General features: G+C 36.0%; 1 long non-coding RNA gene across 1 annotated transcript in view; it reads right to left on the reverse strand.

Annotated features, from left to right (window-relative positions):
• Nucleotides 1–14,336, reverse strand: part of LOC134842635 (uncharacterized) — a 31,768-nt gene extending 17,432 nt beyond the window's left edge. Inside the window, exons 1-2 of the long non-coding RNA XR_010162520.1 lie at nucleotides 14,043–14,336; nucleotides 9,397–9,493 (exon numbers count right to left, since the gene is read on the reverse strand). This is a non-coding gene — a long non-coding RNA (uncharacterized LOC134842635). The remainder of the gene's footprint in view (nucleotides 1–9,396; nucleotides 9,494–14,042) is intronic.
• Between the last annotated feature and the right edge of the window lie 1,316 nt (nucleotides 14,337–15,652).

The following is a 15,652-nucleotide window of genomic DNA, read 5'->3' on the forward strand; positions in this document are numbered from 1 at the left end:
CCAGATCTTTAAAAGTGCTTCTTGTGAAAACTTAGAGAAAAAAATGAATGTAGTACTATAACGGCAAATTGCAATATATTGATTGGGCAAGGATTGATATTGATCGAGTCAGCAGAGGTTTGGATTGAAAACGTGTGACGTGACAAATTTTCATTCTGTAAGTTTTACAGCCAAACAAATTTCTGAATTATCCATACTGCATCATTGAAAGCGCACTTCAGTATTTGCTACCAGCGTTAACTCAGCGATAAAATTTGTGAAATTGTTTAAATTTGTTCAACTCCAGCAGCAGCATATATTTTGAAGGATGAAAAAAATGATAATAATAAATGAATTAGGAGATTAACGAATTTGTTTTAAAAAGATAACAAGTTATTACAACTTAGTTTGAAAATACCTCGTTATGGATGGTCGCTTTCATCAGCAACAAGCACTAAACAAAATTTTAGCGATTCTGCGACACAAAAACGTTGTGATCTTGGATCAGTAGCTCTCAAGGCAGTAGCTCTCAATGTATGTCGTTCCAAATACGCTCTACCATCACATTACGCTATACCATCTACCGGACAAATTAGCAAAAAGAGCTTGATGCAAACTTGTTGCCAGAAGTTATGGAAATGGTTGAAAATAAAACAAGCGTGAGCAGAGCTTTCAAGCAAGCAGGCAGCCAGATGAACAGCAAACCCATAGATTGGTATTTACCATTCATTCAAAAACAAACAAAACAGACAGTTTCCCAAAAATCAGAGCCCAGAAATAGTCGATCATCCCATCCAAAATATCCACAAATCTTTCTCAAAGAAAATCTGATATTTTCAGATTTTTTTCTATTCATATGGAAAAAAGCCAAGCAGCACGCCATTGAAAAATCATTTTTTTTTCAACGTACCCAAAGAGCTGGTGAGATTTGACAATGAATATGAACAGAAGACACTTCCCATCTTCTCCGATAACGCTACAGTGGTAGTGTTCTTATTGAGTGTCTATCGCAACGTTCAGTTAGTTTTAAAGAGTATGCAGTTGAAAATTGAAGCAAAATTATTAATCGACGGCAAAAATTAATTTCTTGCAATTTTGAGAAATCTTATGGATGCTTGGAATGTTGAATTATCTCGAAGCTCTATATAATCCGTTTTTCAACTCCGACGATATAATGAACAAGGAAATTTTCCACACTTCTGAAAAACACACGCTCACAAAGCTGCTTTGAAAGGGATCATACGTTGGGTTGAGTAAGAACAAACTAGCAACTCATGGATATTCTATTGAAAAATAACATTCGGAATTCAATACCGGTAAAGATATCCATGATGTACGTCTACAGCGGACAAAAATCGCAAAATCGTATATGTTTTTGTAAGTATGCCGTTGTTTTTTGTTTGCCTAGGCAGATCCATTCTTGATCACAAGTAGCAAATTGAAGTCCAAATTTTGATAATTTTGTAGAATTTTCTAATATTGTAGATCACTATTCTCATTTCGAATACTGTGAAAACAATTTTCCCTGACTTTACTGTACTGTTGTTCACTAAATTTTTCTTCTCAATAGTCTGTATTGAGCTTTAGATATCCTATTGTTTTTGATACGCTGCTTTATCGTATAAAAAGTTGCACTTGTTGTGATTTCGTATCACCAACAAAACCATACTACACAATGATTGAAAAAACAAAAAATCATAAAGTTTATGGATATCCGACGGTTGAGGAGGTTCATGGTTGTGCCATGCCACGCCACAGTCTATATCGTGCCATAAACTCTAAACGAAGTATTTGACTTGAATTGGCCGATTCTGCTAGGAAAACCACATGCACTTCTTCTCTCTGTTCTTTAACGTTGATTTAAATATCTATTTCTCAATTGTTTCCAATTAATATGATTAAAAAGTGAAGTCAATAAAATTAATTACGATTGAAAAAGCTTTCGGAAAAAAAATCTTTTTTATACAAAAATTCGTAAAAAATTTTTTTTTCAATATTGTTTTCTACAAATTTTTTATTGTCACACTCGTAAACTATTTGTGTTTTAAAACTCAAAAAGTGCAATACTAATTGTTCCCGCCATTGAAAATGGGGAGGAACTTTGTTTTCGGGTGTGAATTAGTTTTCTGTGTTTTTCGGGCAAAATCAGCTATCACAAATAATCGTCGGACTGGGTTGAAGGCTATATCATTTTGAAACTCTTTCAGTCATGTTTGAACGATATTAAAAACTTCGGTACGTTTTCCCGGTGTCGAGAAAAACCGGTTTGAAAGTTTTGATTTTTGTCTAATTTCGACCGAGTGCGCAGGCTTACATTAGCTTATTTATGCCTGAATTAAGCCCAGAAATAGTTTTTAGCTTCATCTTAGGAATCAAAAAAATCAGAATTTCAAAAAAAAATTGAGAATCAGAAAAAAATTTATTTATTGTTTTTTTTTACTTTTTGGTTTAACTTGTTATTTATCTTCACTGAGTTCAGGAATTAGTTGATTAGAATGGTATGACATTTGTTTGCTTGGTCAAAATTAAGACACCTACTGCATATCGGATATCTAATGAGCGTGAAAAGATTGATGAAAGATACCGAACTCGGCACGTAGCAGAGTTGACAGGAAGGGGGATATAGTCTTAAAACAAGTGCGGACGGGTGGTTTGAGCGGATGCCAGGACTGATGGGTTAGGCGTGACATAACTAAAACTAAGTAAAAAGAAAGATAAGGAACTGGAAGGTACCTGATATCCTTTTAGAGTCAGAACAATTATTGTTAGTGAATCGAGTAGTTGGTTCTCGGATTATAGATTATTCTGATTCTATTATACTGATTATAGCGGAAACAGTATATTGTTGCTTCTCAACAGAGATTCTCTAGAGAGAGAGAGAACAATTTAGTGTTAGTAGAAATAGTGGAATTTAACATCCAATCGAGCAATTGCGCTGGGAAATCGCAGACCCTTTTCCTTCTATTAGACTGACAGATTATATCCTGGCCATTCAGATCCTTCTTTAATTGGACGTATATTCATTTGAAGTAATTTACAATTAGAGATTATTGCGATTGTATTGACGAGATAGCCCTAAGTGCAGTACAGATTAGTTGCCATCAAACTAACCCTTTCATTATTGTAGGTAGTGGTTATTCTCAGTCGCTCTGCTGAGTTCGCTGTTCAAGGGACCACTTGAGAAGAATTGCCCTAAATCTTGATTGATGCTCCCGGGTTGGCCATATTCTGGGTTGCAGTTGCAAAGCGTGGGTTGCCAATTGACGAATCGGGTGCAATACGACATGAAAGATCAGGGCAGACGGTTGGTTGCTGAGGCGGCAAAGCGAACGCTCTGGGCACGCAACAAGGCTTTTTTAGATTCGCGAAAATACGACCTGATCGCTTTCCTCCACGTAGCTATCAGAAATTGGCAAACTGGAGGAAACATTTCGCTTGAATCGTAGACTCCAATCGCTAGGAGGACGAGCAGGCCAGGATGGCCGTGCCAAGCTGTTTGACGTGCTGGGTTTTGAACGAGATCACAAGCATACTCGTTCAATCTCGAAATTATATAGGGCCAACGTTGGCTAAGATACTCGCCAAGCTCTATCATAGGATGATGCCAAGCCAAACGCACGCAGGCGCCCGAGCGGAGTTCAAGATGCAAGGTAAAAAAAAGGTCTTAGGGAGTTCTCCAGGCGAGTCCGGTCCCTCGGAGATATAGCCAATGCAAACATCGGAGCTCAGGATGGAGATGACAAAAACCGCGAGCAGTTCATCGACGTGGAGCTCCAAGTCCAACTTTACAAAGATGATCTTGGAACCAAGCTCAAGTCGTTGCTGGGGTCCAAGCACTTGAGCTACTCAACAAGATGACGCGAGCGTGGAACAGAAAGAGGCTGCATTTTACGAAACTGACCGAGAAGCTACCAGAGCATACGGCTGAGGCGATTCGCGCTTGTTGTGAGCAGAAAAGTCAGGTACCACAGGTGGGGCCAATTCAGCATAACTGCAGACCTCCACTGATCCCCGGATTTGCCAATTGGTGAGTGCCCAGACTGATCTCGTGACACAGATGTAGAATATGAGTCGGTTTGTCGATTTTTTTAGCCCCATCCGGAGAATCTGCCCCGCCCTGATCAAACCCAACAACCCGGGCAGCTCTTTGACCCATACCCCGGCGAGAATCGACGGCAATACTAGAACAACGGAGTCGGAGGCCACAGAGTGAAGAACCAGATACCCCGTGACAGATGCTATGCATGCGGCCAGCCAGGACGCTGCGCAAAAGATTGCCCTCAGAAGATCGCGGACCACTTAAACTACCGAGGGCCGGGACACTGAGCAATTACCAAGGAGGTTTCGTACCGGCCCACTTTGAGAACCAACAATAAAGTGGTAGGAAACACCTTCATAGCGGCTCTCCTCATCAAACACCGAATATCTAGATGCCCCCTCGGATTCTCTAACGCATCGACAGGACAACTGGATCGGAGCAATTTCAGTCATTTTTTCATCAACTCCAACCCCCACTGCCACAGTTTCTAAACAGATCTCCAGTATCCTGTACCAGACGGAGAGATCATTGGAGTCCGTCCGCCAGCATTGGAGTTCGTCGGAGTTGGTGTATGTCATGTACTCGAAGCACTTTCGGATTGATAGCAGACGCTCGTGTCGGAGGAACTCCAGTGAGAGCCTTATTGGAAACTGGAGCTACCATCAACCTTATCCGGAGCAATGCTAACAGCAAAATGACCAATGCAAACTGGCTTTACAGCAGACGTATGCCCAGGTCAAATCATCTCTTGCACCGCTCCTCTGGATTTCATAACATTGGCTTCTTTAGTTGCAATTTGGGGGAGGGGGCGGTTCACCGAGTTTGTCAATTTTTAGTTTCTGGCACAGGAGGGACTACATCTTCGAAAATTGAACAGTTTCTGTTGTTTGCTGTACTACCTAAATTATTGACTAATCGATCTTACGCTCAGCTTACCATTAGCCTTACTATACGGCATGCAAGTCCAATGATAATACATTCTACGTTTAATTCTTTTTTTGCCGAAAATGTTTTAGAATTACCAAACCTACATTGGATGCCAAAAAGTATAGGCCTCTAATTTTGACTCCCGAATCGAGATTTTTCACTGAATTTGAAGCAAGATTTGAGCGATTTTAGCGTTTTTTTAGACAATTTAAAATGCATCATTGGTAAATGAATTCCATTGAAAAGTGCCACAAAAAGTTTTTCGCGGTTTGCATCGGAATGTAGATATGGACTGGCACAATAATTTGCTTGGTTGCAGAAATGAGTCGGAGTTGGTGTATGTCATGTACTCAAAGCACTTTCGGATTGATAGCAGACGCTCGTGTCGGAAGAACTCCAGTGAGAGCCTTACTGGAAACTGGAGCTACCATCAACCTTATCCGGAGCGATGCTAACAGCAAAATGACCAATGCAAACTGACTTTACAGCAGACGTATGCACAGGTCAAATCATCTCTTGCACCGCTCCTCTGAATTTCATAGCATTGGCTTCTTTAGTTGCAATATGGGAGAGGGGGCGGTTTACCGAGTTTGTCATTTTTTAGTTTCTGGCACAGGAGGGAATACATCTTCAAAAATTGAACTGTTTCTGTTGTTTGCTGTACTAACTAAATTATTGACTAATCAATCTTACGCTCAGCTTACCATTAGCCTTACTATACGGCATGCAAGTCCAAAGAAAATACATTCTACGTTCAATTCTTATTTTGCCGAAAGTGTTTTAGAATTACCAAACCTTCATTGGATGCCAAAAAGTAAAGGCCTCTAATTTTGACTCCAGAGTCGAGATTTTTCACCTAATTTTAATCAAAATGACCGGTTTAAGCGGTTTTTGAACGGTTTATCGAAAAAAAAGTTCCGCAAGATTTGAACGGTTTTGAGCGGTTAATCTGAAAAAACCGCTCAAAAACCGTTCAAACCTTGCGCGGTTTTTGAGCGGTTTTTTTTGATAAACCGCTCAAAACCGTTCAAACCTTGCGCGGTTTCTTTAGATAAACCTTTCAAAAACCGCACAAACTTCTCAAATCTTGAAAGATTGTCTAAAAAAACCGCTCAAACCGCTCAAATCTTGAGCGGTTTTTTGAGCGTTTTTTTAATATATAATAAAAAAATCGCTCATAGATATAAACAAAGATACGTACATACATCTATACACACATACATACATACATACATACATACATACATACATACATACATACATACATACATACATACATACATACATACAGACATACATACATACATACATACATACATACATACATACATACATACATACAAACATATATACATACATACATACATACATACATACATACATACATACATACATACATACATACATACATACATACATACATACATACATATATACATACATAGATACAAACATACTTACATTTAAAAATGCATACATACATACATACATACACAAACTTACATATTTTCCAGTGGTTATTTTGCTCGAGCATTTGAAAAAAGTCGCTCACATTGTTTTTGTTAGTAATTTAAAAAAGTACAGCTGTAATTAAAAAGTTTTTGCCAGTTATTTATTTATAAATGCAAAATGTCATTTTTTTCCTTTCTTAGCAAAATTTTTTTCATCGTTTTGCTATTACGGCTCTAGCCATGGAATCAATAATTAGTTTCTACCCTCAAAGTTGTTTTCAAAAGATGTTTCAACCAAGTCCGTTGAACTTTTTGGATTTGCTTCCACAGACAGTAAAATAATAGTTTCTAATTTGTTCAGCTTTCATTGGAAAATGAATTCCATTGAAAAGTGCCACAAAAAGTTTTTAGCGGTTTGCAGCGGAATGTAGATGTGGACTGGCACAAAAATTTGCTTGGTTGCAGAACTGGGTTCGGCGTTGTAGTTCTTTTGTCACAAAAAATCATAACTGATATCAAAACACAGCTGGCGACAGCTTGCCTCGCTTTGCTACGCTCGGCTCCACTGCGCGTGAGTTAGGCACGATTATTTCCCAGGAGATTTTTCTTGAAAATCGTTTTGGTCTTCTTTGACGCCGGTTTTTGCCGCAACAATCTTGCTTGAAGCTTTGCTCATGGAATTGTTTTTAATAAGCCCCATTTCAATTATTTGTAACTCAAATTCAATTTCGACTTGACCTCCCCCCAAAAACACGCGCACACACACAAGCACATACACACATACACATACCCCACATACATACACTTTTTGTATGAGGAGTTGGAGTAACTGTAACGATGTGAGCATTGTCACAAGTGCGGATGGGGGTAAGCTTAGCTCAGTGAGATGAAAGAAACAAAAAACTTGTCTAATTAATGAAAGTAACATTTCATTTTTGATTTTAATTAAATGTGATAGAAAGCCCAAACTAACTTAAGTAGTGGAACCTGATCCAAACTATATATTATTATTGGTTATAAATTAGATATTTTATCCCTGTGAAATATTAAAGACTAACCAATCACACTCCATCTAACTAACAACCCACTTATTTGTAAGTGCTGAAATTACTTGTAATTTCAGCACCAGAGTATATTGAATTTAACTTACAAAATAGTGGCCTTTTCCAAGAGACCGACTTGTAACAAAACCAGTATACTCTAGATCTATTGAGACTAAGAGATATAAGAGTACGATTAAGATCAGTATTAGACTAAGAAGTTGCACGAATCTATCCTGCCGAAAATAAGATAGCGTGATGAGCAGACGGTGTACCTTATCTGAAAATACTCTATGAGTTAGACATCCATCCCAACTCATCTGGTGCGACCATAAGTCTCGAATAAGACCTTAAGGAACAAAATAGCTTAGAAATAACCAAAAATAGATTAGACTTAGACAAAAAACATTCTCAAAAATGTTACACGACAATAGTTTAACTGAATTGTCTCTACGACTCATTAGATCAGAGCCATTATTCCGAACGATACGAGAACTACACGGTATTGGAAAAAGACCTCGGACAAGAGACGATATACGACTACAAAGAAACATAACCAAAAGTTTCATGGTCGTACGGCAAAAGCCAACACAAACTTTTATATTTAGAGTTTTATTAGCTACTTTATGAATTTAGGTTTTCAATTGCTAACATAGTATCTTGAAGAAAAATCTTCACCGACAATTACAGGCGTTACAACAACACTATGTTCATATTTAGGTTCAGACTTTGCAGACTCATGTTCAGACATTGCAGACTTATGTTCAGACTTTGCGGACTTATGTTCAGACTTTGCAGACTCATGTTCAGACTTTGCAGACTTATGTTCAGACTTTGCGGAGATATTTTCAGACTTTGCAGACTATGTTCAGACTTTGCAGACTTGTGTTCAGACTTTGCGGAGTTATGTTCAGACTTTGCAGATTTTGACCTGCGAGGCGACTAGGAGTTTTCGGTCCCCACGCGGATCGATTCAGACTTATTATGTCTGAACATAAAACCACGACCCCGACCCGGGTTTCTCTCGGACCAAAGTAAGAAAAATACTTAAACGTCGCAGGGGATCAGTAAAATTCAGAGCTGCATTGTTTATCTCTCTTGCCATCTCCAATCAGTATGTTAAAATGACACAGACCCATTACTGAATTTCTTTGAAACACTACTGAAACAGTATTGATTTACACAGCGAGAGCAGTCCAGGCAAGGCGTCTGTCAACAATTTGTTGTTCCCACCGATGAAAAAGGGAAAGATAGGTGTATTTGGGTGTTTTAATTTATTCTGTTTTTGTTCTGATCATTGAAAATGGGGAGGAACTCTCTATTCGGTTGTCTTTTAGTTTTTTTTTCAGACAAAATCAGGTACCACAAACAACCATCGGAATGAGTTGAGTGATATATTATCATAAAGCTCTTTCAGTCGTGACTTGAACGATTTTGAAGTTATTTGAAAATTATTTCCCAATGTCGAGAAAAACCGGTTTAAAATTTTCAGTTTTTGTCTAGTTTCGAGCAGGTAAAGCGAGCGAGCAGGCTTACAATAACTTATTTATGGTGATATTAGGTGTAACTCGAGTAAAGTTAGTTTTTGGAGTTTGTTTACGCCTTTTTGGTAATCAGAATTTAAAAAAACAAGATTTCAAAACCAAAAAAAATCTACAAAAGTTTTGAAAAAAAAACTTGGGAAATTTTTTTTTTTGATTTTTTCCTCAGATATATTTTTTTCGTTTTGTTTATTCATTTGTCTAAAAAACCTGGTTCCACTTTGCATCTATTTTATTATGACTGTCGGATATGCCTAAATTCTAGAAAAACTTTTATTGTAATAATTAAGACTATGGGCGGAATATTCTGGGCTACCCGCACACAGCAACCGGCTATCCACACAGCAACCGGCTATCCACACAGCAACCGGCTATCCTTCAAATTGGATTTATTTGCTTTGATATCAAATTTTTCTTACCCAGGATGAAGAATGACTTTTATGACCTCTTTTTCTTCTGGATTTGCTTCAGTGTCTGAGAAGTCTTGCACTTGCACCCGAAACGCACCAGCTGAAACTGAATCAACTCTTATTGAAGGCAACTTTTATTGGATTCGAATCACAACTGTCATGGCTCAATAAAAGCTACAACTGTGAGGGTTTATTCGGCAAACATCTTACACTATAAACGTTCCCACTTTATGAGAGTGGTTGAAGCAATTAGAAAAAATGGCTGCTAAACAGGAAAAACCACATAGTGCTGAGCAGAAAATCTGAAATCTTCTTTTATTTTTTTTTCTTGAAAAAGGTTGGCTGAGCGGTGTTATTTTCCTCATTATCATTTGAGGATCTGTATGATGCCATGACATCACTTTTACTCTCAGAGGTCTTCCTTTTCAGGTCGTTCGTATAAAACTTTATGAAGGAAACTTTGCGGTCAACATGAGGTACCCGGGTTGACCAAAAATGCTTATCATACAATTCTCATAAATGGGAAACTGCTTGTCATACAATTCAATTCAATTCCATACGTAAAGAAAAGTGTATAAAATCTCTATAATAAACATTTCCCATAAATGGAATATATATGTGCTCGGGGTGTTTTTTTTTTCTCCAGATAAAGTTCGACTTTTTAACTAGCTATTTTTAACAAAAAAAATAGTTTTTTTAAGTTTCGCTTTGTTTTTAGTTTTTGTCACGACACCCAACAAACAAATAAGAAATCCGTGGTTTAGACGGCATTAATATTGCTAATCAATGTGAATTTTGAGAAATTTGAAAAAAAATTGATAGATGTAAAAGTTGGTAGAAACTGAAAAAGTCCCCTATTTTCCCCCAAAAAAATCCCTAATAACGCTAAAGGGTGACAAAATCCAGAAAAGGTTGCTTGCATCAAAGCATTTTCGAGAGAGAAAAAATTAAACGAATTTTCTATTTTTTTTACGTTCTTGATTGCTTCTCCTTCACTTGGATTTGAACGGAGTTGCTTTCGCATTTTATTCTCATTCCTTGAAAAATATGCCACCAATATATTTGAAGTTTCCAAAAACTGGCTTGAAAAATTTTTTTGAAAAAATTATTCCTTATAGCGAAAATGCTTGTCATACAATTTTCATATCTGGTAATCATTTTTTAAAATTTAAGTCAGTTTTTTTTCCGTTACCAGCCTGTTCAACTGCTGTTGAAAAGCCGCAAAACTTGTTTAATTTTAATTTCTATTGTTTTCGAAAACTCATGAAAATTGTATGACAAGCACTTTCTCCCTAAACTTGATGTATGGAATTGTATGATATTGATTTTTGTTGTATGGAATTGTGCGATAAGCATTTTCGGTGTATGAAAGTCAACCCGGGTAATTTTTATAAAAGACGGAAACCGATTAGTCTGATGATCAGTGTTGTCATTATTTGCGCTTTGCAAAACCCGAGTTCACACCAATGCCAGAAGAAAAAACTTTCATTTACAATTTAAACACTTAGTCTGTGAAAAAAGCTTGTCATAATCTTTTTCTTAAAACAATTTAGGAAAAAAAGTCTGAAAAAGAGTTTGTTTTAACTGAAACTTGTTCATTCAAAAGTTTCAAATTTACTTAAAGACGCTGTTTCGGTTATGTGCTTCATTGTTTTTTGTTAGTTGACAGCTCTAAGTTTGTCCAAAACTTTTGTGAAGCTCATTTTTTTAAAATTTATTAAATAAGACAAACTCAAACTTTCAAAAAGCCTCAATCGACTGATCACGAAAAAAAAAACGATTTAAAACCATTACAGAAAACAATTACGACTAGCTCAAATATAATTCTATAATTTTAGATGCAAATTAAACAATTTTTCAGGTTATACAAAATGCGAAGAAAAATGAAGCTCAAAATTTGTTAACTTCATTCTTAACAACTTTTCAGCAAACCTTAACAACTTTTTTTGATCGGTTTCTTGAAATTAGGTAACTTCATGGCACCCAAAACAACATTTTAAATCACTCTTGAACTTAACTTTCCCATACAGGGCTAGTTTTGTGCAATTGGTTGTCGAAAAGCTAAATTTTTTTTTTTCGACGAAGTTATTTACAAAAAGGAGGCTCAAATTTGCGAAAAAGGCTGCCAAGTCGTTTAGTATGAGCGCTCAAAAAATAGACGATCGAACTCAAAAAAACAATCGCCGACTTTTTTTCTGGAAAATCGCAAGGCCAAACTGTTCCTTGGACGTACGTAAGATACGGTGAGTGCAAGCTCCTGGAATCCCTAGATAAATAAAAAAAGATGAAAACTTTTTTCGGCAGGCACAATCAGAGGAAACACATGAACAAAAAATAATTGAAGTAGAAAGTATTCTTGCTGAATCCGCTCACAAAATGTTCAGTTTGGCCTTGTAATGTTCTTACAAATTCGAAAGAACATTACTTGGCCGAACTGAAATTTTAGGAAGCGGATTCAGCAAAAAAGACTGTCCCCTTCAATTTCTTTTCGCACATGTGTTTCATGTGTTTCATTATTTGATCATGTGTTTCAATTTATTTTTAGTTGATAGAAAAGTCAAGAATATTTTTAGAGTTGTTAATATGAAAATGTTTCTGCAATCGTGCTTACACACCTGGAAGTTCAAGTTTTGTCAGAAAGTGGATCAACATAACAAAGGCTGAAAATGTTCTCCAAAAGAACTATCTGTTTCAAACTATCAGTTATGACTATCAGTCGCAAAATAACTTTGAGCAATCAATCAAATAAAGCTCTGAATGACAAACTGAAGCTTTTTGAAATATAAAAAATTAATTAAGTTACCATAAACTTCAACTGACTACCTGAATTGGTTTGAAACTGAGAATCATCAAAATCTGAAAAAAAACTCAATTTTCACACAAACTCACTTTGCGACTGTTCAGTATTTCTTATGTTTATTTGATTTCTACAATGTTTTCGTTGATTATCCTTAATATCAATTAAACTAGCAATCATTGGTATTTTCTAGTTTTTTCCCCAGATAATTTTTGTGGGTGTGTTTTCGATTTTGCTGAACTGTAAAAAGTAAAAAGTACCTATTTTATGCAGGTAATCGATTTTTCTGAACTGTAAAAAGTACCTATTTTATTACTTTTAGTATCTAACTGGGCTGCATGAAATCGATTTTCTATTTGTAGAAAATCTGTGTAAAAGTCTTTTTTAATCAATTGCAATCTTATTTTTGCCAATGCGGAAAAGCAGAATTGGTAGAAAATTAGCAGAAAATGAAAAAATGCATAAAAAAATGAAAAAGTGCATGTATATACAATGAGTTTTGGGCATAGTCGTTCAAACTTCTGTAAATCGGTATCTGTGAAATGTTAAGTTTTTCCCCCATCGCGTCTTTCATTTAACACTGTTCGAAAATTCATGAATCTGAAATCTGCTTTTATTGTAACCGGTCAGTTTTATTGGCCTTGTTTCAATGCTATTCACATCAAATTTTTAAATACTAAATTTAAAAACAAGTCCAAATTGTGTATTTTGTGAAAAGTAAGCTAACTCCGCAACAAAAACGCTCTGTTTTGTTCTTCTTTTGTTCTTTCATTTTTTAAAGATGCTTCGACAAAATTTTAACATGTTTAAACACTTGTCTCTGGATTTCAGAGACGTACAAACACCAAGTTGTGTTCCTATATCCAGTGCAAAGTTTGGCTTCGTAATGCTTGATTGCCTAAAAATCATTTTCCATCATTGGGTCTCCCCGTCCAAAGGGACTTAGCTATCCGCTCTTTCCTTCTAAATTTGTTTGAAAAGCGAAATTTAGAAATCCAGTGTTTTTTCTGACACTGGTTTTTGATCAAATTTGTCAAGTTGCAGATTGAACCACGGCTTCACAATATGATAAAATGCGTGAGCGTGCGAATGGTGGAAGAAAGGTGGTCTGTCTTAAATTTGGCAATTCGTTCAAAAAAGTGGAATTTTTTCAGAAATTTTGTCGAACTTTGTCAATCTTGGGTTTTCGGAGCAAATTTTTTTTTTGGGAGCTAAAAAAAATAGAAATTGGCTTTAACAATTATCTTGAAAAAGTCAACAGCTATTTTATAAAAGCTGCCCTGTCACAAAATTCCAATGCATGCATGCTACTGTTTTTGATGTGTCGTCCATGCCATATTGTAGTTCCTCTATTTTGGGCAGCATCAGTAAGCGGTCGCACGAAAAACTTTTTTTTTCATTCCTATCCTTGAATGGCGCTCGGCATTAAAAATTTTCAACTAAGAATGAACTTCATCAAGTATATTGACACTTTATAATGGAGCCCGATACTTTTTTATCTTACATTTGAAAAGAATCATTTTCGGAGTACAGAAAAATCGAAAACTGGAATGATAAAAAAGTGCGTGTTTGTATGTGGAGGGGTGGTGTGTGTACAAAGTTTTTAGGTAATAATTAATCCACCAATTGTTGATCTGCATCGTTCTTCAATCCCACTGATGCATATTGATTCACTTGGAGACTTCCCACTATCCAGTAACTCTCAATTGACGTTTTGAATGATTTAAAAATTCAGGTTTTTGACCAGAGTTAGATATTTTTTATCAGAAAATCACTCTAAAAATAAAAAATAAGGAGAAACAGGGTGTTTTCTTGCTCGAAGACGAAACGACTGAAAATTGACTTCTAAAATACTAACGCCTTAGCTGAAAAACACAGTGGCCTGAAGTCAGTACCCATCGGGCGCTAATAATTGTCCCCCCACAAAACCCAGATATCCGTTTCAGTCTCACGTAGAACAACCGAGGGGGACTGTTGAATCCATGGATTATGTCCACAATTCTTCCATTAACCATAGATATATTGCGATCATCTGAGCCAAGTCCATGACCATTGAGGGGTAATTCGAAATCAATAGAGACTGTTTTCGATAAACAAATAGCTAATATCACATTTAAAATTGAATGAAACTTCATTTATTGGTGACAATTTAATTTGCACAAACTTATAAAATTAATTGTTATATTTGAATAGTAGTTCTAACCGAGCTTCTCTAAGAAAAGAACAAATTTCAAACTTTAGTTCAAGGCAAATATTCTGTTGTATTTGATCGCGATCAAGATTTCTCTCGGATCTTTTCTTAACAGGCTGTATTCATTTTCAGATCACATGTCTGAAGGTCAAACAGTGAAATCATTAAATAATGAACAGCAAACTCTGGGAAAATTTGCTTTTCCCCATTAAGTTTGAACAGAGAATGGGGGGAGTTTGGAGTAGATTTTTTTTTCAAATTTTATCATGGCTTCTATAGAGTTTAGTAGAAGTGTAAACCCAGTTGTTAAATAACGTTTTGACGGAATAGAGACGGAATCTCTTTAGGTCAATTGAGCTCTCTCAAAAAACAACATTGTAGAAATCCATTTTTGCTGCATGTTCTCCTCCACAGACAAATTTTCGAAAAAAGAGGCCACTCATCATTTTTTTAGGAAGAGCTGGATGTAAGAAAACCAAACGGTTGGGAAAAAAATTAAGCGCAAGGTCAGTATTGAATAAATGAAGATAGCTCTAAACAATAGGAGATGTCGAAAAACAAAGATATTTCAAATAAATTGAGGATGTACCAATCAGTTGTGATTTTTAGAGAGATTGCTAAAATAAATATAGGACGACTTAGTTGAAGTAATGGACTGGTTCAAATTCAATTATTCTGACTTAATTTCTGTGAAATGCTATATTATTACTTTCCTTGACATTGTGTCGTCAAGTTCAGTCTTGATAATTTAAACAAATACGTACTATTTTGACAAAATAAGCCTTTTTGGGCAATAATCAAAAATTTTGATCAAAAAAGCACATTCATCTAAAAATGAGTATATTTTGGGGAACGAGTCGGTTTCAAAAAGTTTGTGCGGTTAAACAGTCCAAATTGGTAACCAGTTTGATGCCAAAGTCGGATTTAAAAAAATTATGTTTGACCAGTTGAAAATGGATGCTGTCGTGGTACCAAAAGAAAACAATAAATATAATACAAAGTTTATTTCAAGTAGTGCGATAACCCGCCAAGATAGAGAAACAATCATTGATAGAGCACCAACTTTGAGCAAGCGCAGAAGCTAATTCAACCTGCTGAAGCGCCACTGAGAACTTTCTCTTAAAAACTATCTTATATCGACTTGATTGCTTAATCTAAGTAACGTTCATACTGAAAAAAATAAATAACAGATTTAAAGAAAATAATTGTCAAAATCGAACATTTCCATTAGCTTGCATTTAATTGATATATTTTTACAGTATTATTTACAATCCAAG

Source organism: Symsagittifera roscoffensis, chromosome 3 (assembly GCF_963678635.1).
Source record: "Symsagittifera roscoffensis chromosome 3, txSymRosc1.1, whole genome shotgun sequence".
Lineage (NCBI taxonomy): Eukaryota > Metazoa > Xenacoelomorpha > Acoela > Convolutidae > Symsagittifera > Symsagittifera roscoffensis.